The sequence below is a fragment of the Amphiura filiformis genome, chromosome 11 (genome assembly GCF_039555335.1).
Source record: "Amphiura filiformis chromosome 11, Afil_fr2py, whole genome shotgun sequence".
Classification (NCBI taxonomy): Eukaryota; Metazoa; Echinodermata; class Ophiuroidea; order Amphilepidida; family Amphiuridae; genus Amphiura; species Amphiura filiformis.
In genome coordinates, this window is record NC_092638.1 from 34,674,988 (window position 1) to 34,700,273 (window position 25,286).

Genomic DNA, 25,286 nt, shown 5'->3' on the forward strand with positions numbered 1-25,286 from the left:
CAAATGGAAGTTACCCAAATATCTATTCTATTCACAATTGAAACTCCCTCTTTGGTAGATTTTAGCTAAATCTTCCACAAGGGTTATGTTGACTTTAAATGCAATAGCCCAATATAGAGGTCATGATAGTACCTGCAGAATCAAGACCGAGTGGCTCAAACCCACAGCATGAATATATGCATGGTAATTGTTACTTCATATTATTGAAGATCAAAGTTTCCATCAACATTTCCACGAACCAGCATGCCCCTCCAATATCCTGGACTTACTTCTAACCACCAACCCTAATTTCGTTTGAGATGTACAGGTGTTCTAGGAATTATATTTATCATAGTTTGGTTATAGATGTTGTAAAAGTCAAGGTTGCGGTTAGCAACTATTTTAAACTGTTGAGATTTAGTAGTGCACAGCATCTTGCGAGTGTGTAGAAGAATTCAAATATTACAGATATACTTTTGTAGGTCCTGTGGTTCTTGAGTTATGTTGTAAAGAATGCTAAAACAACAACACTTTTGTAAAACGTACATAACTCATTAACAACAATAAATCAAGCAAGTTTTCAAAGTATATGTAGTATTGAAGTGTTATTTTTCAATAATATCGAGGGCTTAGAGCCAGAACTAGCTATGTCCATTTGATTTCTCAATTACATGTTACTCATTTCGGCAACAAATGTACGGTTAATTATGCCCTCCATAATAAATGCATGTGACTTTGGGTATATGCATGGTCATACCCCAAAGTCACTTTCATTTTCTTAGAATTAAGCGTCCATTTGTTACCGAAATGAATAACATGTAATTGAGAAAACAAAGGGACATATCTAGTTCTGGCTCTAAGCCCTCGATATATTGATTTAGACAATGAAAATATATTGTTATTTGCTGTTCGTAAGTGATTTTGATTTTTTTTCTAATAAGTGACGAGCACTTTAAAAGTTAAATGTACAAAACTTAAGTTCACGATTTTGCATTGTACCATGCATAGGAGATGGTGCTCTGCATAATGTTTGTCCTTATTATAGCCGCGAGCTTTAAAAATAACAGCACCATTGACAGTTAAGAGACTCATTTTGGGTGAAGTTGTCGAGATCTCTTTTGCAACATATAGCAGCAAGGACATTATATCTTGCAAAGGGACATTTCCATACGTAAAAATGGAATTACTGTAAAGATATATCCTGTTGACCGTATTTGCAGATCTTGTGGATCTCATTTTATGTTAAACAGCTTAAGTTCGATCCTTCAATAGCTTGAATTTTTGTTGATAAAATAAAAAATAAACATAGCGCCTTTTTCCAGATCTCGGAGGATTGAAAGCGTTGATGTTACTATGTTTATCTTATTTTTATACTTCTTTCTCAAACTTATTTTTCGGATCTCGACGCCAGATTCATAAGCATGGTCCAATTGTCTTATTTTTCATACACTTATTTTGATCCACTAACTTCCTTTTTTTGTGATGTTCAATATAAAGTCTGCACAAAAAGTAACTCAGCTGTTATAAATACGCCTATGGATTCAGAACTAATAACTGTTTTCACAATATTTCAACATAGAGAGAAGCATGATTTATTTACACGCATTTTAATACCCCATTCGTCAAATTTCGTTCAATATTACCAATACAGTAGTGCTTTTACAAAAAAATACCCGAATTTAAAAGTTGCCGTTTACAGCGATCAATGGTTATATGCCAGCACTGTAAACACGTAAAGCCCGCCATTATCTTCGCGCTTACTTCAAATCAATACAAATAACTGCAACTTTTAAATTGGGGTATTTTTCTTTCAAAATACTGCTGTATTGTCAATATTGAACAGAATTGGACAAATGGGGTATCAAAATGCGGGTAAATAAATAATCCTTCTTTTATGTTGAAATATTGTGAAAACAATTATTAGTTCTGAATCTATAGGCGTATTTATAACAGCTGAGTTACTTTTTGTGCAGACTTTACTTAGAATAGTTGGTTAATTTATCTCTTAATAGTAATGTCACTTCTGGATGCTCGGCTGCCAGATTATGAAGCTGTAGTGGATCTCGTGTAATGTTAAACAGTCATGTGAAAGGGTTTGAACTCTGGTTGATTTAAGTGTAATGTTCATCTCTGGTGGCGGAACATGCAAACTATGTTTCACGTGATAATTTAAATTCGCCCCTGTGGAGAAAAAATATTAACATTATTCCCAAAAACGAATAGAGAGAAGTGTCGTACCGGTACCGGACAAAATTTCGAAGTGGAAAATGGCAAATTTGTACCGCGAAAATTAGGTTAAATATCTCATTGCAAATTGACCCTTGACCTGTTGCAGCACATACATTCTGAATCATTAGTCGTATTGAGAAACAATTGACCTTTTCGGTAAATCCCATAAGCCTTTTCGAGTACATCTGAGATGTCGTCATTTCACGTCACGCCGACTTGCAAAGCGCAGTAACGACGTTCGCTAAACGATGTACGCATCGGCCTGACTAATTATAGCCTGTACTAATCTCAAATGACGACATATCAGGTGTACTCGAAAAGGCTTATGGGATTTACCGATTTTTGACTTTCCAGAGACGATTTAAGCCAAGATTGACATAGAACCAGGTGGATGTGAGTTCATAAGAGCAATGTCGGGGATTATAGATCACAATTTTTCAATCGATGGGGAGAGATGAGGTCCGACCGAGTCTCCTACACAGGTTACGCTCCCTGTGGAGGGGCGGAACCAAACTAGCTGATGTGGAGACTAAGGCAGTTTGCGTCGGTCTGATCCTCGTCTTTGACCATGCGCAGATCTGGCTGGTCAGGAAGATATTTAATATCCCGAATTTATAATATGCCTACCAGTTCCATCTATAACCGATTTGCTAGGGAATATTTGTTACCATGTTTAATAAATTCGTATTAATCGTATAATAAAATGTGGCCAAATGTATATTTGTGTACATAGTGTGTGGATCCACTCTTCTACGGACTTGGCTACTAAGCATGTCGGGAAGGATATGGCGGTATGCTGACCTGGGTCAATATGTTCTGGGCAGATGAGGTCCGACCAATTGCCTACGACGTTGTGTGCGATCATGTGTGACAGACAATTCCCGATAATAATAGAAGTTCCCTGATAGAACTGGCGTAGTACCTTCTGATCGCGATTTCCAAATAGCGAGCACGGCAGCGCGAATCACAAGCGAAGCGAGTGCTTACTATCGAGCGCTTTTAAAAACATGAAATTATACCAAAGTCCGGCGCTTTACCAACTGAGCTAATGGGGTTGAGACACACATTTGCAGGTTTACTTGTTTGTATATACGAGGGGCGGTCAAAAAGTTCGTATGCTACTTTGTCGCACGGTATTGAATTTGGTCTCATTTGAAAGCTTGTTCCTTCAAAACATGACTGCAAAGATAATAGATGTTTGCATCACTGTATATGTGACTGGACGCGGCGAATCAGCCGTAAAGTCGGCCCCGGTCAATTTTGTTTTATTTCGTGTTTAGAAAATATATACCATAAGCTTTAAAATGGTATATCATTTGACTTCAAACGATATCCAAAAGCGGGGTTATGATTTGTTGAACTCTGTTCCTTCGACAAAATTGTATTTTTTATCGGTTCTACATGTGTCTCTTTTTCTACATAATTGGCGGTCATTTCAAATCATCCCCAAGTCAAAGAGGTTCAGAAATATCCTCTCACTGTTCATCTAAATGATTATAATGTCACAACTTCATGTAGATATGTACTTGATAACATTGATATGACTGGATTATGTAATGATGACTTTTCTGTTCTACATCTTAACTCTCGCAGCTTTAACAAAAATTTGATAATATACATAATTTTATCGCTAGTTTCAATCATACATTCAGTGTAATAACTTTATCTGAAACTTGGTTTTATGAAGATAACTCTAATGTAATTGATATTGAAAATTATATTCGTTTAAGTGCCCCAAGAAAGGAGAGGAAAAGTGGTGGAGCGGCTATTTATGTCCACAGCTCACTTTCTTACCGTATCAGAGATGATTTGAAACTTTGTACAAATGACATTGATTTGCCACATTCAGAATCGGTTTTTGTCGAAATCCTGAGTCCCACTACCAAGAATACAATTATTGGTTCAATTTATCGTGCACACAGAACTGATGTTAATTTATTTATTACCGATCTTGATCATTCATAGCCTCAACACTATTTCTGCTGAAAACAAAAATTGTTATATTTCCGGTGATTTCAATTTAGATCTTTTACAACACAGTGAAAATGATATTATTAATAATTTTCTGGAAACATTCCATAATAATAGTATGTATCCATTAATCGATAGACCCACCAGAGTGACACCTACTACTGCAACTTTGATTGATAATATTTTTACGAATGTTCTTACCCATCAAATCAAATCTGGTGTGTGTAGTGGTCTGACCATTTTCCAATCTTTCAATGTACAAAATCAATGCCACTTCGTTTTATTCAACCACACATCGGCACTACTCGCACTTATAACCAAAGTTCAATTGAACATTTTTATAATCATTTGAAATTGATTGATTGGAAGTTTGTCACTGATATGACATCTGCTGATGGGTCGTACGAAGCATTTGTTAGTAAATTCCTTCGTATTTATAACACTCATTTTCCCGTTAAGGCACGTGGTACTAGAAATTCACGTAACCGGCATATTCCACTTAAACCATGGATCACTTCTTTAATTCTCAAATCAATTCATAGGAAAGAAAAACTGTATAGAAAATATATTGGTCATCCTTCACCAAACAATAAAAATGCTTATATTTCTTACCGTAACAAACTTACTACCCTTATACGAGCCGCAAAAAAGAATCATTATGCGAACAAACTCGAAAATTGCAAACATAACACTAAACTTATTTGGAATACCCTAAATGATATTCTCGGTCGCAATAATAAACACCCCCTACCGTCATTTTTCTATGATGATAATGCTCACCAGGAGCAAATAATAGATCAAAATATAATAGCAAATAAATTCAATTCTTATTTTGCTAATGTTGGTCCTAACCTAGCTCGCAAAATCCAGACTCCTGGTGCAAATTTTCATACTTTTCTGCACAATATTAATTCCCCAAATAATTCTCTGTTTTTTACTCCAACTGACCCAGAGGAAATAATAGATATCTGTCGTTCATTCAAATCGGGTAAAAGTAGTGGCTTTGATGAAATACAACCCGATATTGTTAAATACGTACGCACAATCATAGCTTCTCCTCTTTCTCATATAATTAATTTGTCATTAACCACCGGCATTGTCCCAAATCAGTTAAAAATGGCCAAAGTCATTCCTATTTTCAAGAACGATGACCGGCACAAATTTTGCAATTATAGGCCAATATCCGTCCTCCCTGTTTTTTCGAAAATTCTTGAGCGAGTTGTGCACAATAGATTATATGGTTTTATTTCAAGTTTGAATATTTTGCATCAATCTCAATTTGGTTTTCGCCCAAACCATTCTTCTTTTATGGCTATTATGGATGCATACAACAAAATTGTCACTGACTTAGATAACAATCAGCACAGTGTTGGTATCTTCCTGGACCTCTCGAAGGCATTTGACACGCTAAACCATGACATTCTTCTATCCAAACTAACTCATTACGGTGTACGCGGCGTCGCCTTCGAGTGGTTCAGGAACTACCTCATGAATAGGCCACAATATGTTTCATTTAATAACGTTAAATCATCATTAATTCATTCAACTTGCGGCGTTCCTCAAGGCTCAATTTTAGGTCCTTTACTTTTCATCCTATATTTGAACGATATTGTTTACGTCTCAAAGTTTTTCAAATTTATAATTTTCGCAGATGACACTAATCTCTTGGCTTCCCATAAAGACTTAAACCTATCTTATCAACACAATAAATCAAGTATTATGTAACATTTCCAACTGGCTTAAGGCAAATAAATTATCACTCAACGTAAATAAAACAAAATACCTTATTTTTAAAAACAGATTTAGCAATCGAAGATATCACGACTCAGCCATATATGTTGACAATGTATCAATTTCAAAGGTTTCTTCTATTAAATTCCTTGGAATCACACTGTATGAGTCCCTTACTCGGAACCACCACACAACATATATAGCTAATATTGTGTCCAAATATTCTGGTATTTTATTTCGGCTCAAACATGTCCTACCTTTAAAAACATTATTTACATTATATATAAGTTTGGTTTTGCCACACATTAATTATTGTAATATTATTTGGGCTGATCAAAATAACTGTAACTTAAACAAAATTCACATTAAGCAAAAGCGAATAATTCGATTATGTTCAAATTCTCACTTTCTTGCCCACACTCCGCCCCTTTTTGCTTCATTCAATAGTCTCACAGTCTATGATATCCACAAACTGCAGAAAGCAATATTCATGTATAAATTTTATAATGATCTTCTACCAGATATTTTTTCAAACTGTTTTACTAAAGCTAGTACGATTCATGCATATAATACTAGGTCATCGGAAATGTATAGAGCTCATCATTTTAAAAATGATTTAGCCCGTAACACTGTTAGACGACAAGGGCCTATACTATGGAACAATATTAGTTTAAATACCAAAAATTCACTTACTCTGACAAGCTTCAAAAATAAGTACAAATCTGAGTTATTATCTCATTATAAATAATCTTGTTAGTTTGTGTAATGTTTCATGTAATTTTAAAATTATTATTACTATTATGTATAATAGGTAATCTTAAGGTTATTAATTATTTTAAACTGTTGTGATCTGGTAGTTCACAGCATCTTACGAATGGTAGTGAGCTTTGGCAAAAACTGCATTGCTCAATTCATAGCGAGCGTGTAGAAGAATTAAAATATCACAGATATACTTTTATAGGTGCTGCGGTTCTTGAGTTACGTTGTAAAGAGGGCTAAAACAACAACACTTTTGTAAAACGTACATAACTCATTAACAACAATAAATTAAGCAACTTTGCAAAGTATACGATTTGTAGAATGAACTTTTGCAAACCATCAAGGTGTTAATTTTCAATAATATATTGATCTAGATAATGAAAATCGATTTTTAGGTTGCTTCGACCAATAATACCTCGTCTACCCTTAAACCATAGCCAACATTGTCTGTCTCACGTGTCCTGTCCGGTCTTTGTCTGCACATAATTATGTCCTCATACGTCTTTTGATTGTGTTTCGTCCTGAATGTTTAACTTAATATTGTAAAGGGTGGCCAAAAATTGTCGAGCTCTGCTCTGTTTGGTCTCCTACCATATGAATTTGCTTTACTCTGTAATAATTATTCAAATTATTTAATAAACTGAAACTGAAACTGAAACTGTTGATTATACATACCTAGACAAAATACAATGCTTTGTTATCTACCACTTGAACAGGATTTAGCCAAAGCAAACAAAGACAAGAACTATTCTATAGAAATAGGTAGAAGCTTATTATCCTCTTCAGCAGTAGTATTATTGATTGATTTAAATAGCGTTTGATAAGATACTTGTCGCAACGAATTGATACACCTATGAATACGACCTTCACATATATTTTACACTTTAACTCAGAATACAATTTGCCGAGTTTACGGCTGATTCGCCGCGTCCACTCACATATGGTCAGTACACTCTTCAGAGGAAGCCTACCTCCATGATTTCACAGGTACTACCAGAAGGTAACACAGGGTCATCATGGAAATTTCTCCCGACGATGGTGAAAACTCAAATGAAATTTAATAATGTACAGTTGCTGTAAATGGTAATGAAGTCCTTGATTTTCAACAGCAACGAAATGGTCCTTAGAGTTCAAGGATGGAATGAGCGTCCTTGAAGATCATCCCAGGTTCAAACGACTTGCTGACGTCACCACTAATGATATACGTGCTGGTACAGTGGCATTGATAATGAATAAAGAACCAAACAAGAAAGATGAGATATCCACAAAATATAACATCTCTGATGAAAGTGTTTTCAACATAAATCCATTAACACGGTATTCCAGGGTGTCTTCTACATGGGGTCCCTGAATCTTTATGCACAAAAATGATACCAGTTGACATAATAAGGTCCACATCTTCTATACACTTAGAATGAGGACCGAGACAAGTTTCATATATATTTAGCTTAAGGTGATATAGCATACATTAATCACTGCAATTATTAGTCCATTTAGTGGAAGCACCTATATCTCCCACCCCTGAGAAGAGCATCACTCGATCACCATAGTGGAAGGTCTTCATCGCTGTTTTCTGAGATTTAGGGAAAATCGTGATAACAAATCATTTGCCAAATGAAAGTACAATCATAAACATTATATCATACAATTTTGATAGCAAAATAGAGGCAAGCCATCAAGTGAAGAAGATTGGTGGTAGGAATGGGGCAGTTCTCGGATCAGTTGTCAAGCTGCCATTCACGACCGAGGGGTCAAATTGCTAAAACAACCATATCGTGGTCCTGGCATGGCCTCCAGTTAGCGAAACCTATTTCAGAATTTTAAGTCCTACCTCCATAATACACTTCACTGAAGAGTGGCTCGTGGAGCAATGGGAAGACTTCCATTTTGTTGACATTGAAGGTTTCAAGAAAAAATGGTGCATTGAGGTATGCAGTGACCATGATCAAGGGTGAGATAGAACGAATTTAGCTAGTCCACTTTCAGTATCGTGTTCTACGAACTTATTGACCGGACCTCGTAACTATGTGTATCGATGATTTACTCAAAACCTTTTACATTTTTGTGTATAGGGCTCTTCATGTTTGCATGTTTTAAAAGCGCTCGATAGTAAGCACATATGCTAACTATCGAGTTTTTACGGTACCACATTAGGCTATAGTAGATATTACAAGCTTTAAAATACTGTTATATCTAACTTGCGATCTATCCGAAAAAAGAACGTTGCATTATCAATTTACATGTTGCATAAGTCCTGCAACCACGTCCTGATAGCTCGACATAGCAGTTTTCAAAAGCATGAACCCATTTCTAGAATCGAAATTGTCATACACAATTTGCTTTAACTGTGCAAATCAACAAAAGCTACAACAGCTTCCTGCAACCAGGAAAATGTTGCGTCGATTATTAAAACAGACGCAAGTCCTGGTCTCAAAATGTACAACAATTTGTTTCGTGTAAAGAACTGGTTACATATTAAGTATCATACTTGGCTTTGTTGCCGATCGTTCCACGGGATAGTCACAAAGATAACATGTAGAACCCTACATTATCAATAGGCAGCGTGACCTTGACCCTGAATTATCTGCATAAATTATCATATTTTTGCATAATTACAAGCATGGTTGTCCACTAACATTTATTATAAATGTACACTCATGTATTTATTATACGTATCTTAAGCTCCCCTCTCATAACCGCTTACATCTCCAGTTTGTCCCATAAATTATAAATCCAGGACAAAAATTATATAGCTTGTTAACCATTTTGGCAATGTCCGCCTTTTTTTCACGTGATTTTTACCCGAAATCCCCACATTTTGGGTCTTTTTCCCTATTTTTTGGCACCAAAATAAAAACGGAACTCAAAAAATAGATTTGGTATAGCGCCGCCACTATCGCTGACTCAAATACACATAAATACATTTGTTATAGAGGGCTCTATGATCAAATAGGTCAGCACATTATACAGTTACTGTCCGTTTTTCCTATTCAGTGCACACACACCGCTCCAATTGATGATTGACCTCTAGCTCACTCACTGTACTGTAGGCAATGGACCAGTTAGTGGGCTGGTGGGAAAACTCTTCACCCAATAATATAATAGCCATAGAAGCTCACATGTGAATTATAATGTTGATCCTTAACATACTACAATTTGAAGTAAAAAATGTCACGGGAAAGCTGTTGTCGAGCTGTTTTCCCGAAGAGAGTCTTCCAAAATGTCATAACAGTCGGACATGTAATTTCAATGGCACATTGTGCTCAACAGCTGACTCGCGATAGCTCCAACTTCGAACGAGCACCATCGTGTGATCGGTTTGATCAATTTTCGCCATAGAAGCTGTAAATAAACTTCAATTCTTTCCCTCTATGGTCATCTAAAAATGATTAAAATGCTGGGAAGATTGTTGTCGAACCCTCCCAAATATGGAGTTCTGACTGCCTGAGAGGGAGCTAAAAAATGGAAACACGTCTAAAATCACATGTTTCTCATTTACTTGTGTGATACGATCACAATAACTGTGAAAAGTTTGACATGAGTTGTACCATCCACATGGCTGGATAACAATACGCAGAGTATTGTTCTCGTTTCGGAAACAGAGGCCACGCTCTGTATTGTTTATATGCGTTTGCTTTGTAATGGTGCATCCAACTGAAATTATAATCAATTGAAAATGTTGACCTTTCATATTGAAGATATGGATTTTTTTCCAACAAAAATTTTTGTTGGTGTTTTGGGGAAAAAAATCCATATCTTCAATACGAAAGGTCAAATTTTTCAATTGATCGTCGGCTTTTCATGCCACCTACATACACTTTAAGTATAAATCATCAGATTTATAAAGTTTACTTCGAGTACTGTTAAATATCAAAAATATCAATTTTAATGATTTGCCATAAAATGTGTATTACATTGCGAATTTCAAAAATCAAAATTATTTGATATCAGAAGGACATTCTTCGTATTCAGAATGCAATTCGATATGTCTGATGTGCTCTAATGTCCCACAATAAATACTGTCCAAACGTTCATACCCCTTCCCTTAACGTAAACAAAAACAAAATTCGACATTTTATTGAAGTGCGCACAACCTTGTTCTTCGCATCGCAAAAGTCCGTTTTCCAAAATAATTTTTAGCCAAACTCAGTAATTTATTATAGATGTTGTTCAGCAGAAAATTGTTTTGAAGGAATTTCGTGCGGGAATCTTGTATGTGACTGTAAATATCCGCGGTAATTATTTATAATTTATAAAAAATAAATGTAAATATTTTATCCTACGTACCTACTAAATGAAAATACGCGTCAAGTGATTGCTTAGCCGAATACTGTTGTTTCAAGCTATAGTTCTTCATAGAATCCATCTGAAACCAGAATAAAATACATTGGTATATTTAGAGGGAAAACCCGGACTCTTGACATCATGCCATGCACGGTCATAAAATGGGCCTTTTGTTATTATATGCTTGTTCTGCCAGGCACAAAGGATGGTTTCTTCTCCTTTTTGCTTAGTTTGTTCTTTCTTTATCCCATTAAAGTGTTTGGTCATTACCAATGGGTTTTTTCTTCCCTTTGTTCATGGTCACACACATTTTTTGCTTGCTTCTGTAAGATATCATTGCATTTGCTCACACTTGTAAAAGTGTTAGACCCGAAACGTTGCGTAATTTAATGTATTTTACATTATTATCAGGCGCTGTGCCAAACTTTGTACTGTCGACCATGCAAATAACCAGCATTATATAGGGATTTCATACTCTCTTTGCTTACCTGCCTAACCAATTTGACACCAAATTCCAATCCATCGCTTATATAACTTCGAAAATCGGTGAAATTATTAGGAGTATAGACCACTTGACATCAATGTTTATCAACAAAGGCGAGGGATTGGTCTTTCGATATGCTCGAACGAACCCCTTCACTGTTCAATGGCTTTCTTGTACTATATGAAATGTGGTGGGAGATTTAAAATACACATGCCCTGAGCAAACTACGATGCGCACGCACACTGCAGGGCAAAGAACAATAGAAAGTACCATAATGCGTGCGCATACTGCCGGGCAATGACGTCACATGTCAAGTGGTCGACAAAATCTTAATATCACAACAGAATCGAGTACGTATGCCCTTAGAGGTCTGGCCGAAGTGAATGCTACATGAACGCCAATGCTAAATTTGCGGCCCTCAATAAGGAACGGATTTCCAATGAATTTCTGAATTATACTATTTTGGCGAAGATCTAGTTCTGAAATATAAAGAATATGCTTTTATGAACAAACACGTTTATATATATTATACGTTAAATAAAAGGAAAGATGTATTAAATTCTACATGTGCTGCACGATTTAGGGACAGAAAAATTTGCTGTGTTTACGAACACAGCACTAAAAACACAGCAAATGTCGCCCTCATCGGATTCGGAGCGTCTGACGAAATCCCTTCGAACCATCCGCGTAAACGTTGTTGATGTACATGTACGATGCCTGGACTCTGTGCTTCCACCATTCCAAATATTTCACCTGCTACGATAGGCCTACATTTCAGAAGTTTGGATTACGATACGTTTCAGATTTACAAAATTTGGATAGTGCTCTACTTAGCAAGCCTAAGTACATGGATGTAGTACTGTGAACTAGAAGTCTGAGGTACATTATATCTACATTGTATACTAGTATAGCGAGGTATTAAATAAAGTGCCATATCGCTCATTCTACAAAATCCGGTGCCAATCCACTAAAAAAATTGAAAAAATAAAAGTTGTTCAAAAAGACCTGCTTTTTGTGTTTTTTAAAGTAAATGTATCACTACTTTCAGATGTAAAAAATTGCCAACATCACTTGCATATTTTTCTTTCAGGAAGTCATGATGTTTTTTAACACTAAAACTCAATGTAATGTGAGCTACGTTACCGACTATAAAATGGGCTGGTTTTACTCAATCCAAGGTCATAAAAAGCAAATTAAAGATCACTTGAGTGAAATGTAAAACAGATTTCACCATTTCATAGAAGTTTTGAAGATGCTTAAATGAGTGTGTAACGTAGCTCACAGTAACGTAGTTCACTGGTTTTTAAAGTTTTTAATGTGATTTGCGAACGTTAGAACGTTATGTCGGTTAATTCTAATATAAATGGGGTTCGACCACTGGTAGCTTTCACATATTATTAGGAAGTACATGTAATACAAGTGCATACTATAGAATCCTGGTAACGTAGCTCACCAATCTTAACATGGTCGGTCGAAATTTCAATGTTTACAACATCTATGCCAAAAATGCTACAGCATCACAATTTTTACTGTGATTTTTAAAAACCTATGAGTGTTTCCTTTCAAAAACCGCAAATTACATTGATACCTCTGTTTTACTTCTTTCCACAGCGTTTTGGTGGAAAGTGCAATTTATTTTAGAATTACACAAAGACATTTTAATCACTAAAAAATAATGTTGATAAACAATATGATGGCGCGTTATCTAATTAAAAACAACAAATATGTAAAGAAATCGCATTTATTCAAAGAAAATATTCAGGGTTAGATGTGACACTTGAGCTGTGGAAACGCATTTTTAGCGATTTTTGAGCCTTTGCAAGGGTTAATCAGGCTGAAGAAAGCATTTAAAGTATGGAAAACTATATATGTCCGTGTAGATCTCGTTGAGTTCTACCAGAAAAACAAAATTTGATGCCCTAAATGCTCGACAAAGTTTTTGTGGACCAAAGCATGGAAAAAAGGCTATTGGCACCGGATTTTGTAGAATTAGCGATATTCTTCAAATCAATTAATTTAAAGAATAGGGCACTTTATTTGTTACTGAGGTAAGTAATACTTTTCTTAATTTTAGGTAAGTCCTGATAGCTAAGTAAAAGATGACGGAGAACATGAGCAAAAATACAAATAATAATGTCCTGATAGTGGCCTACTTTAGTACTTGGTGTAGTTGAAAAAGATGTGATCTCTGAACCATTCCAGTACATCCCAGTACATTGTCGGACTGTATGCCTGCTAACCAATGCTCGGTAACCATGGTAACGATGGCTAGTTAAAAGTTAAAAGTTAATTTTATGTTACAGAGTGGCAACTGTGTTCCAATATCTGTGGTTCAAGTGAAGTTCAGACTTTTACATTTCTGCATAGGCCTACCTGGTAGCTGAAAAGGAACATGCTAACAAATATAAGGGAGCATGTCCCACAATACAAAATTAATCAATAATTTAATCAAAAATAAAATTAAGAAAAACATAAGGGACGAAATAAATAAAAAGTAAGACCTTATCTTGTCAAGCATGATACGAGGAACATGAAAAAAATACAAGGGAGATTTATCCTACTACAAAATTAATTATTTAATTAAGAACAAAATAAAGAAAACATAAGGGACGAAATAAGTAAAACGCAAGACATTAACTTGTCAAGCATGATATGAAGAACATAGAAAATAGAAGGGACCAAGCCCAACATTTAAAATAAAATAAAGAAAAACACAAGGGGCGAAATAAATAAAAAGCAAGACCTTATTTTGTCAAGCATGATACGAGAAACATGAAAAAAATATACATGTATAATGGAACATTTCCCCCACTACAAAATGAATTAATTAATTGATTAAAAATAAAATAAAGAAAAACATAAGGGGCGAAATAAATTAAAAGCAAGACCTTATCTTGTCAAGCATGATACGAGTAACATGAAAACAAATATAATGGAGCAGAACCCCTCGAAAAAATGTATTAATTAATCATTTAATTAAAAATAAAATAAAGAAAAACATAAGGGGCGAAATAAATAAAAAGCAATACCTTATCTTGTCAAGTATGATACGAGGAACATGAAAAAATATAAGGGAACATTTCCCCCATTACAAAATTAATTAATTCATTCATTCATTCATTCATTCATTCATTCATTCATTCATTCATTCATTCATTCATTCATTCATTCATTGGTTAAAATAAAATAAAGAAAAACATAAGGGGCGAAATAAATAAAAAGCAAGACCTTATCTTGTCAAGCATGATACGAGTAACAGGAAAAAAATATAATAGAGCAGAACCCCACTACAAAATTATTTACTTAATCATTTAATTAAAAAATAAAATAAAGAAAAAACACAAGGGAAGAAAAAAAAAAATAACCTTATCTTGTCAATCATGATAAGAAGAACATGAAAAAAACAAAACAAGGGAGATTTCTCATACTACAAAATTAATTATTTAATCAAGAATAAAATAAAGAAAAACATGAGGGCGAAATAAATAAAACGCAAAACATTATCTTGTCAAGCATGATATGAAGAACATAAAATATATAATGGAGCATGCCCCCACTACAAAATTAATTAATAATTTAATTAAAAATAAAATAAAAAAAAAAATAAGGGGAGAAAATAAATAAAAAGCAAGACCTTATTTTGCCAAGCATGATACGAGGAACATGAAAAAAAATATATGAGTGACCATTTCCCCCATTACAAAATGAATTAAATAATTGATTAAAAATAAAATAAAGAAAAATATAAGGGCAAAATAGACTAAAAGCAAGACCATATCTTGTCAAGCATGATAAGAGGAACATGAAAAAAATATAATGGAGCAGAACTCCTCTAAAAATTAATTAATTGATCATTTAATTAAAAATAAAATAAAGGAAAACACAAGGGGCGAAATAAATACAAAGCAAGACCTTATCTTGTCAAGCATGATACGAAGAACATGAATAAAATATGGGAGCATTTCTCCCACTACAAAATTAATTATTTAATTAAAAATGAAATAAAGAAAAACATAAGGGGCGAAATAAATAAAAAGCAAGACCTTATCTTGTCAAGCATGTTACGAGGAACATGAAAAAAATATATAAGGGAACATTTCCCCCACCACAAAATTAATTCATTCATTCATTCATTCATTCATTCATTCATTCATTTATTCATTCATTTATTTATTCATTCATTCATTCATTCATTTATTCATTGATTAAAAATAAAATAAAGAAAAACACAAGGGCCGAAATAAATAAAAAGCAAGACCTTACCTTGTCAAGCATGATAAGAGGAACATGAAAAAAAAACACCAAGGGAGAATTCTCATACTACAAAATTAATTATTTAATTAAGAATAAAATATAGAAAAACATAAGGTGCGAAATAAATAAAACGCAAAACATTATCTTGTCAAGCATGATATGAAGAACATAAAAAGTATAAGGAAGCATGCCCCCACTACAAAATTAATTAATCATTTAATTAAAAATAAAATAGAGAAACACATAAGGGCCGAAATAAATAAAAAGCAAGACTTTATTTTGCCAAGCATGATACGAGGAACATGAAAAAAATATATAAGGGAACATTTCCCCACTACAAAATGAGTTAATTAAATGATTAAAAATAAAATAAAGAAAAACATAAGGGGCGAAATAGACTAAAAGCAAGACCATATCTTGTCAAGCATGATACCAGGAACATGAAAAAAATATAATGGAGCAGAACCCCTCTAATAATTAATTAATTAATCACTTAATTAAAAATAAAATATAGAAAAACACAAGGGGCGAAATAAATACAAATCAAGACCTTATCTTGTCAAGCCTGATAAGAAGAACATGAAAAAAAAAATAGGGGAGCATTTCTCCCACTACAAAATTAATTATTTAATTAAGAATAAAACAAAGAAAAACATAAGGGGTGAAATATATGAAAAGCAAAACATTATCTTGTCAAGCATGATACGAAGAACATAAAAATATAAGGGAGCATGCCCCCGCTACAAAATTAATTATTTAATTGTTTAATTAAAAATAAAATAAAGAAAAACACAAGGGCCGAAATAAATTTACCAAAAAATAAGCAAGCCCTATCTTGTCAAGTATGATAAGAGGAACGTGAAAACAATATCAGGGAGCATGCCCCACTACAAAATTAATTATTGAACTAAAAATAAAATAAAGAAGAACATAAGGGGCAAAATAAATAAAAAGCAAGACCTTATCGTGTCAAGCATGATACGAGGTACATGAAAACAAATATAAGGGAGAATTAATTAATTAATTAATTAAATAGTTAATTAATTAGTTAATCGACATCATCTTAATACGTCATCTAATAATAATAATCTAATAATAATTTTGATTAGAATACATCATCTTAATGTTTGCAAACACAGTATGGAATATTTTCATTCTTATGTATGGTGCTGTGTTTGAGTGCTGTGTTGCAAACACAGCATGGAATATTTTCATTCTTATGTATTATATTATTGTGCTGTGTTTGAGTGCTGTGTTTGCAAACACAGCACTGAATTTTTCATTCTTATGTATTATATTATAGTGCTGTGTTTGAGTGCTGTGTTTGCAAACAAAGCATGAAATTTTTCATTCTTATATATTATATTATAATGCTGTGTTTGAGTGCTGTGTTTGCAAACAAAGCATGGAATTTTTTCATTCTTATGTTATTATATTATAGTGCTGTGTTTGAGTGCTGTGTTTGCAAACAAAGCATGAAATTTTTCATTCTTATGTATTATATTATAGTGCTGTGTTTGAGTGCTGTGTTTGCAAACAAAGCATGGAATTTTTCATTCTTATGTATTATATTATAGTGCTGTGTTTGAGTGCTGTGTTTGCAAACAAAGCATGGAATTTTTTCATTCTTATGTATTATATTATAGTGCTGTGTTTGAGTGCTGTGTTTGCAAACACAGCATGGAATATTTTCATTCTTATTTATTATATTATAGTGCTGTGTTTGAGTGCTGTGTTTGCAAACACAGCATGAAATTTTTCATTCTTATGTATTATATAATAGTGCTGTGTTTGCAAACAAAGCATGGAATTTTTTCATTCTTATGTATTTTATTATAGTGCTGTGTTTGAGTGCTGTGTTTGCAAACACAGCACGGAATTTTTTTATTCTTATGTATTATATTATAGTGCTGTGTTTGAGTGCTGTGTTTGCAAACACAGCACTGAATTTTTTCATTCTTATGTATTATATTATAGTGCTGTGTTTGAGTGCTGTGTTTGAAAACAAAGCATGAAATTTTTTCATTCTTATGTATTATATTATAATGCTGTGTTTGAGTGCTGTGTTTGCAAACAAAGCACGGAATTTTTTTCATTCTTATGTATTATATTATAGTGCTGTGTTTGAGTGCTGTGTTTGCAAACAAAGCATGGAATTTTTTCATTCTTATGTATTATATTATAGTGCTGTGTTTGAGTGCTGTGTTTGCAAACACAGCATGGAATATTTTCATTCTTATTTATTATATTATAGTGCTGTGTTTGAGTGCTGTGTTTGCAAACACAGCATGAAATTTTTCATTCTTATGTATTATATAATAGTGCTGTGTTTGCAAACAAAGCATGGAATTTTTTCATTCTTATGTATTTTATTATAGTGCTGTGTTTGAGTGCTGTGTTTGCAAACACAGCACGGAATTTTTTTTATTCTTATGTATTATATTATAGTGCTGTGTTTGAGTGCTGTGTTTGCAAACACAGCACTGAATTTTTTTCATTCTTATGTATTATATTATAGTGCTGTGTTTGAGTGCTGTGTTTGAAAACAAAGCATGAAATTTTTCATTCTTATGTATTATATTATAGTGCTGTGTTTGAGTGCTGTGTTTGCAAACAAAGCACGGAATTTTTTTCATTCTTATGTATTATATTATAGTGCTGTGTTTGAGTGCTGTGTTTGCAAACACAGCATGGAATATTTTCATTCTTATGTATTATATTATTGTGCTGTGTTTGAGTGCTGTGTTTGCAAACACAGCGCTGCATTCTTATGTATTATATTATAGTGCTGTGTTTGAGTGCTGTGTTTGCAAACAAAGCACGGAATTTTTTTATTCTTATGTATTTTATTATAGTGCTGTGTTTGAGTGCTGTGTTTGCAAACACAGCACGGATTTTTTTTTTATTCTTATGTATTATATTATAGTGCTGTGTTTGAGTGCTGTGTTTGCAAACACAGGACTGAATTTTTTCATTCTTATGTATTATATTATAGTGCTGTGTTTGAGTGCTGTGTTTGAAAACAAAGCATGACATTTTTTCATTCTTATGTATTATATCATAATGCTGTGTTTGAGTGCTGTGTTTGCAAACACAGCATGAAATTTTTCATTCTTATGTATTATATTATAATGCTGTGTTTGAGTGCTGTGTTTGCAAACAAAGCACGGAATTTTTCATTCTTATGTATTATATTATAGTGCTGTGTTTGAGTGCTGTGTTTGCAAACAAAGCATGGAATTTTTTCATTCTTATGTATTATATTATAGTGCTGTGTTTGAGTGCTGTGTTTGCAAACAAAGCATGGAATTTTTCATTCTTATGTATTTTATTATAGTGCTGTGTTTGAGTGCTGTGTTTGCAAACACAGCACGGAATTTTTTATTCTTATGTATTATATTATAGTGCTGTGTTTGAGTGCTGTGTTTGCAAACACAGGACTGAATTTTTTTTCATTCTTATGTATTATATTATAGTGCTGTGTTTGAGTGCTGTGTTTGAAAACAAAGCATGACATTTTTTCATTCTTATGTATTATATCATAATGCTGTGTTTGAGTGCTGTGTTTGCAAACAAAGCACGGAATTTTTTCATTCTTATGTATTATATTATAGTGCTGTGTTTGAGTGCTGTTTGCAAACACAGCATGGAATATTTTCATTCTTATGTATTATATTATAGTGCTGTGTTTGAGTGCTGTGTTTGCAAACAAAGCATGGAATTTTTTCATTCTTATGTATTATATTATAGTGCTGTGTTTGAGTGCTGTGTTTGCAAACACAGCATGAAATTTTTCATTCTTATGTATTATATTATAGTGCTGTGTTTGAGTGCTGTGTTTGCAAACAAAGCATGGAATTTTTCCTTCTTATGTATTGTATTAAAGTGCAGTGTTTGAGTGCTGTGTTTGCAAACACAGCACGGAATTTTTTTTATTCTTATGTATTATATTATAATGCTGTGTTTGAGTGCTGTGTTTGCAAACAAAGCACGGAATTTTTTTCATTCTTATGTATTATATTATAGTGCTGTGTTTGAGTGCTGTGTTTGCAAACACAGCATGGAATATTTTCATTCTTATGTATTATATTATTGTGCTGTGTTTGCAAACACAGCACTGAATTTTTTCATTCTTATGTATTATATTATAGTGCTGTGTTTGAGTGCTGTGTTTGCAAACAAAGCATGACACATTTTTCATTCTTATGTATTATATTATAGTGCTGTGTTTGAGTGCTGTGTTTGCAAACAAAGCATGGAATTTTTCATTCTTATGTATTATATTATAGTGCTGTGTTTGAGTGCTGTGTTTGCAAACAAAGCATGAAATTTTTCATTCTTATGTATTATATTATAGTGCTGTGTTTGAGTGCTGTGTTTGCAAACAAAGCATGGAATTTTTTCATTCTTATGTATTATATTATGGTGCTTTGTTTGAGTGCTGTGTTTGCAAACAAAGCATGAAATTTTTCATTCTTATGTATTATATTATAGTGCTGTGTTTGAGTGCTGTGTTTGCAAACACAGCAAAGAATTTTTTAATTCTTATGTATTACATTATAGTGCTGTGTATTCTATTATTCTGCTGTGTTTTCGTGCTGTGTTTGGAAACACAGCACTTTTTCTATTCCCTAAATCGTGCAGTGTATCAAATTCTACCCAGCAAACACAAAACGTTTTCGACATCATTCGCAAAAGATAATAAAAAAGGTTGTCAGAAAACGTTTAAATGTCGGGTATATTAAGGTTATAAAACGTTTTCATAACATTAAAAAACATTTTTTGATAATCTACTACCCAGCAAACACAAAATGTTTTACAGAAAACGTTTAAATGTCGGGTTATATAAAGGGTATAACAACGTTTAATAACATTCCAAAAACATTTTTTACGCTTCAGAATCCAAGTGGATTCAAAATTGAATATTTTGGACATCAATTTTGGGGATCAAAACAGAAAGTTTGATATAAAATTGGATCAGTTGAGCCCATATTTATTGGTCGAGCTATGAGTTTTAAAATATTGGACGAGACGTAGTCGAGTCAATATTTTACAACTCATAGCGAGACCAATAAATATTGGGCGTAAGCATCAATTTTATCATTATTATGTTTTGGATCCAATATTATCACAACTTGGATCCATCAAAACATAATAATGATAAAAATGGTCTCAACATTATTTACGTCTTGTAATTTATCTTATTCCTACATACAAATCTAGGATATTACCTCGCCAAACTAGTCCAATAATAATCTACGGCATGATGTCACAGCAATAGTTTATTAATGACAGAGGCTGAGACTATCGTATCGCAGCACAGTAGACAACAATAATCATAACATACCGTGAAATTCTTTCACTCTGTTTCCGCGGTGCATTGGGTGTTTTTGAACCCATCTTTTATCCTTGTTCTCAGGCAATGATGACTGTAAAAGAAAATCATGGACAACTATTACAGGCAATGCATCGTGATACATGTATATCTCAATTGCGAAAGGCGGATTGAGCGATTGTCACGCTATTGGTTAACTTCAGTCTACCCTGTCTACTTGACTGGGTATTCAAGTTTGCTTTGCATAGTGGTATAAGTGGTTGGTGCCGCCGACATATCTGGAATCAAGAACGTGGACCAGTGGCGGCACTAGGATTATTTTTTGGGGGGTAACATGAATTTCAGGGGGGAATAAAACATTTTGCGCAAAATTGGACCCGGACGTGGACTCATCTTGATACCAATTATTATGCAATAATTATAAGTGGAGGGGGGTAAACTCCCAAACGGCGTGCCTGAAATTGCCCCCCCGGCCGCCGCCAATGCATGCCAAAAATTAGTTGCTGCTTTCGGCCTACCAAAAAATATTTCAAACTCCACATTCCTAAAATTGTTGTATTTTTAAAGAATTTCTGGAACTTGTCCTTTGCATTCGACACCCGCTTGGAGAGCGCAGCGAGCAAGAAAATTTGCACATTTCAGTGTTGTTTTCCTTTATATATCGTTTTTATAGTGTTTATTTAAAAGATGCCCCATGAATAGCCCAGTCAAATTATGAAATCACCCACCACGTATTGCCACACAATCCATTTCACATTCGTTTATCTCCCAAAAGCTCACACAAAAATATATCAACTCCCCGAAACTTACGCAGGGATGAAATTTCAAAGCCTTGGTAAAATCTTGTTAACACCTTACCAATGTATTCCACTCATCATAATGATTTAGAAAAAAGAAAAAAGCCTACATATCAAGGTCATAACAGGGCATTTACAAAGAATGGTCAAAGGTCAACGTTTCCAAAGAAGTATAGATGTTGACGCAAGCTTTCGTGCGGGAAACATAAAAACATACTCGCCAGTCGTGGCCTTTTTATGAGATTTGATACGACGCTGAAGTCTATAGCTGTTCCAAAATCAGTTCCAGACCCTGTTTCCAGACGCAAATTTGTATGTTGTTACAAGGAATTCAAAGTAATTTTATCAGCAAGTGACCCACATAGAGGAATACGACATCTATCGTGAGCCAATGTGCATTCTGTTGCCTGCAAAAGCCGACGATCAGGTAAACATTCTAAAAGGAGCGTGACTAGATATTCGCGTTAATTTCATGATAATCTTAAAACGTATTGAAAACGCCAAATTGCAGTCACAAAATATATAATATTAGTAAATCATCATAGCAAATGGTAACGTAGGTATGTGGAAAAGAACTGCAATAACAATAACAAACTATGTGCCCAAAGAGTTGTCTTTGGCATGTCGCTTTTTGAAATATCACCAAAAATATCAAATTTTGGAAAAACGCCCCAAAATTTAAAACAAACACGAACCTTCCAAAATAAATACATATTCGCACTCGGCGGCCAAGTGACTACCTGCCGCTGTGATTTGGGGGTAAATCGTTGCTTCCCCTCTCCAGATACATGTAATTCAAGTTAGCCCATACCCCACGCCTTAATATGTATATTATATTAAATTCGTATATGGAGTAACATTTGACCTTATTGATTTTTCTATCCATTATTGATTTATCGATCGATTATTAATTTGTTGATTAAACGTCCCTAGAGACTAGTGTACTACTTGGGTGTGTGTTTACCCTCCTCGGAGTTCATAATTAATGCACAACCCTTAAGAGTAAATGGTACATAATGTGAATTTGCAAATTTTTCATCAAATTTGCAGAAATTGACCGGGCCACTTGTATTTCAAGTTATCTCTCGTAATTAAGGACTTTCAAAGCTGGAGCGATGACCCCCACCCCCTCTCAGAAATAATTTAGGGAATAAAATGGCCAAGGCAAGTAGTAAAGTGTCTTTAAAATAACTAAAAATAGGACAAAAAAGTTACAAAATGCGGACGAAAATTTGGCTCTGCGCCATCACACTAAAATCCCGGCTACTTAAAGTATTTTTCATTAGTGTCAATATTGGACCGAAAGAAAGTACTACGCGGTTCTTTTCCTACCCTAAACAAGTACTTTATGTTCTGGTCGTGATGAACACATCTACAATAAGGTACCCTTAACAGTGGCGTATCTAGGCCGCTCCGGAGAAAAGGTGAATTTTGACGTCCCCTTCAACAGCCCGAAAAGGTTTGTTTCTTTCTTTACCCAGGTTGGTCCATGAGGGACACATGCTAATCCATGGAAAATCCATGGACCGTTCCAAGCTCATACAATAAAAATGCACAAGCCTGGATAGCAAGTGTAGGCTAATAAGATGCATGTTGACCAGATAGCTTTGATAAACAAAGCAAGAAGAAATGGGAGCAAATAGCAAGGAGAAAGGAGAGAAGGCCATTCCCAAACACAATTGTACAATTGGAATTCCAATCTCAAGCCCCGGTGCAATATTTTTTGATGGTTTGGGAGAAAAAGGATAATAGGCGCTAGCAACCTAAACACAAATACAATTTTTTCGCACTTTTTTTTAATATTAAATTCTTTTTGCCGCATCTTCGTCTCCTGCAGTGGCGTAGCGGGGGTCATCCGATTGAGGGAGGGGGCACCGACCATGTTGGGGGGAACCGGGACTGATTGGGGAGCACGTGTCCCCCGTGCCCCTATGACGCTACGCCACTGGTCTCCTGCCGCCCCTTTCATGTTTGCCGCCGAGGGCCCACCCCACAATAATACGCGCATGCTTAAGGCACGATTTAAAGAACCTCCCCCCCCCCCCAATTTTTGCTTTTTTGAGCGAGATCCTCGTGCATCGCGCCCGGCAGTGAAAAAGAAGACGCGGGTGATATACAAGCGGTGGTCCTCCCCCCGGCTTTAATCTATGTAAAGTATTATTAAATGAGAGGAAAAATAGTAAAATATTACTTACGTATTTCAAGAACTCCTTGACCTGTCTTGGTAAATGGAATCCTTTTGGTATGTATTTTCCGCCCCGCGATACCAAGTTTGCTTTATATGCCACGTGCTCGTATAATCCAGGTATGTAATCTGTAAACTATATAATATTAAGCATGGAAAATAAATATTTAATGGTCATTTGTCTTGATAATTTTTGTCGGTTGCTGCATAATGAAGTAGGCCTTGATGTCCAAAATTAATTCAGTGGTCACTTGTGATCGGATGCATAATGCTATGAACCTGTTTACAGTCTTTCCCACATAATACACACTTCAACTCGTAACGTTTATTGTGATTCCAATAACCTCATTTTTGTCAAACATACTGTATAGTACGGAAGCGTATAAGTGCCACGACTTGGCAAGATAATGTCGACTTATTATCAGCATTATTTCAACATGACGATATAATTTATCTCGCAAAGACAACTTGTAAAATGTAAGTCAATATGACAACATAGATTATCATACCAAGTCGACATACCAAAAAGATGGATGTCGTCTTGGCGAAATAAATTATTATGCCAAGTCAACTTAGCAAAACATTAATATTTACATGGTAGCATAATTTGTCACGTCATAAACAGCGAAAGACCGCCAACAATCGCGGCTCAATATGGATATCCAACTAGATTGCCCCGTAGGGCTCCAAAGACCCACAAGCCGCGAAATTTGGATATCCAACTAGGAAATCATCCACGTCACGGTTTACCATCTTTAACGTATTAGTACAATGATTTAAGTCTTTATCACTGTTGCACATAATAGTCCAGTGGTGTGGCAGATGGCCCATGATCTTGAGGTGCCTGGTTCGAGCCCCGGCAATTTCTTTATGTCATTAACAAAACCTTTAATAGTATTTTACCATTTATTGTCATAAATCAAGGATATCATAATTTCAAACATCTATTTTTCGTGCGTGTTATTCGTTTTATGGAGTACTTCGTAACCTCATGAGTTTCCCAAGTTTGGAGCTGCTTGGCTACATTTATAAATTTAAAGAAAATCAAGCCCCGGTGCAATATTATTTGATGGTTTGGGAGAAAAAGGATAATAGGCGCTAGCAACCTAAGCACAAATACAATTTTTTCGCACTTTTTTAATATTAAATTCTTTTTGCCGCATCTTCGTCTCCTGCAGTGGCGTAGCGGGGGTCATCCGATTGAGGGAGGGGGCACCGACCATGTTTGGGGGGAACCGGGACTGATTGGGGAGCACGTGTCCCCCGTGCCCCTATGAC

General features: G+C 34.6%; 2 long non-coding RNA genes across 2 annotated transcripts in view; both read right to left on the reverse strand.

Moving 5' to 3' along the window:
• Window positions 1–25,286, reverse strand: part of LOC140164776 (uncharacterized) — a 406,719-nt gene that overhangs the window by 64,683 nt on the left and 316,750 nt on the right. The window lies entirely within an intron of this gene.
• On the reverse strand, window positions 11,816–24,042 carry LOC140163988 (uncharacterized). The gene is made up of 3 exons (XR_011860454.1): window positions 24,019–24,042; window positions 21,039–21,120; window positions 11,816–11,916 (listed from the first exon to the last, which is right to left on the reverse strand). It is a non-coding gene; the product is annotated as an uncharacterized lncRNA (long non-coding RNA).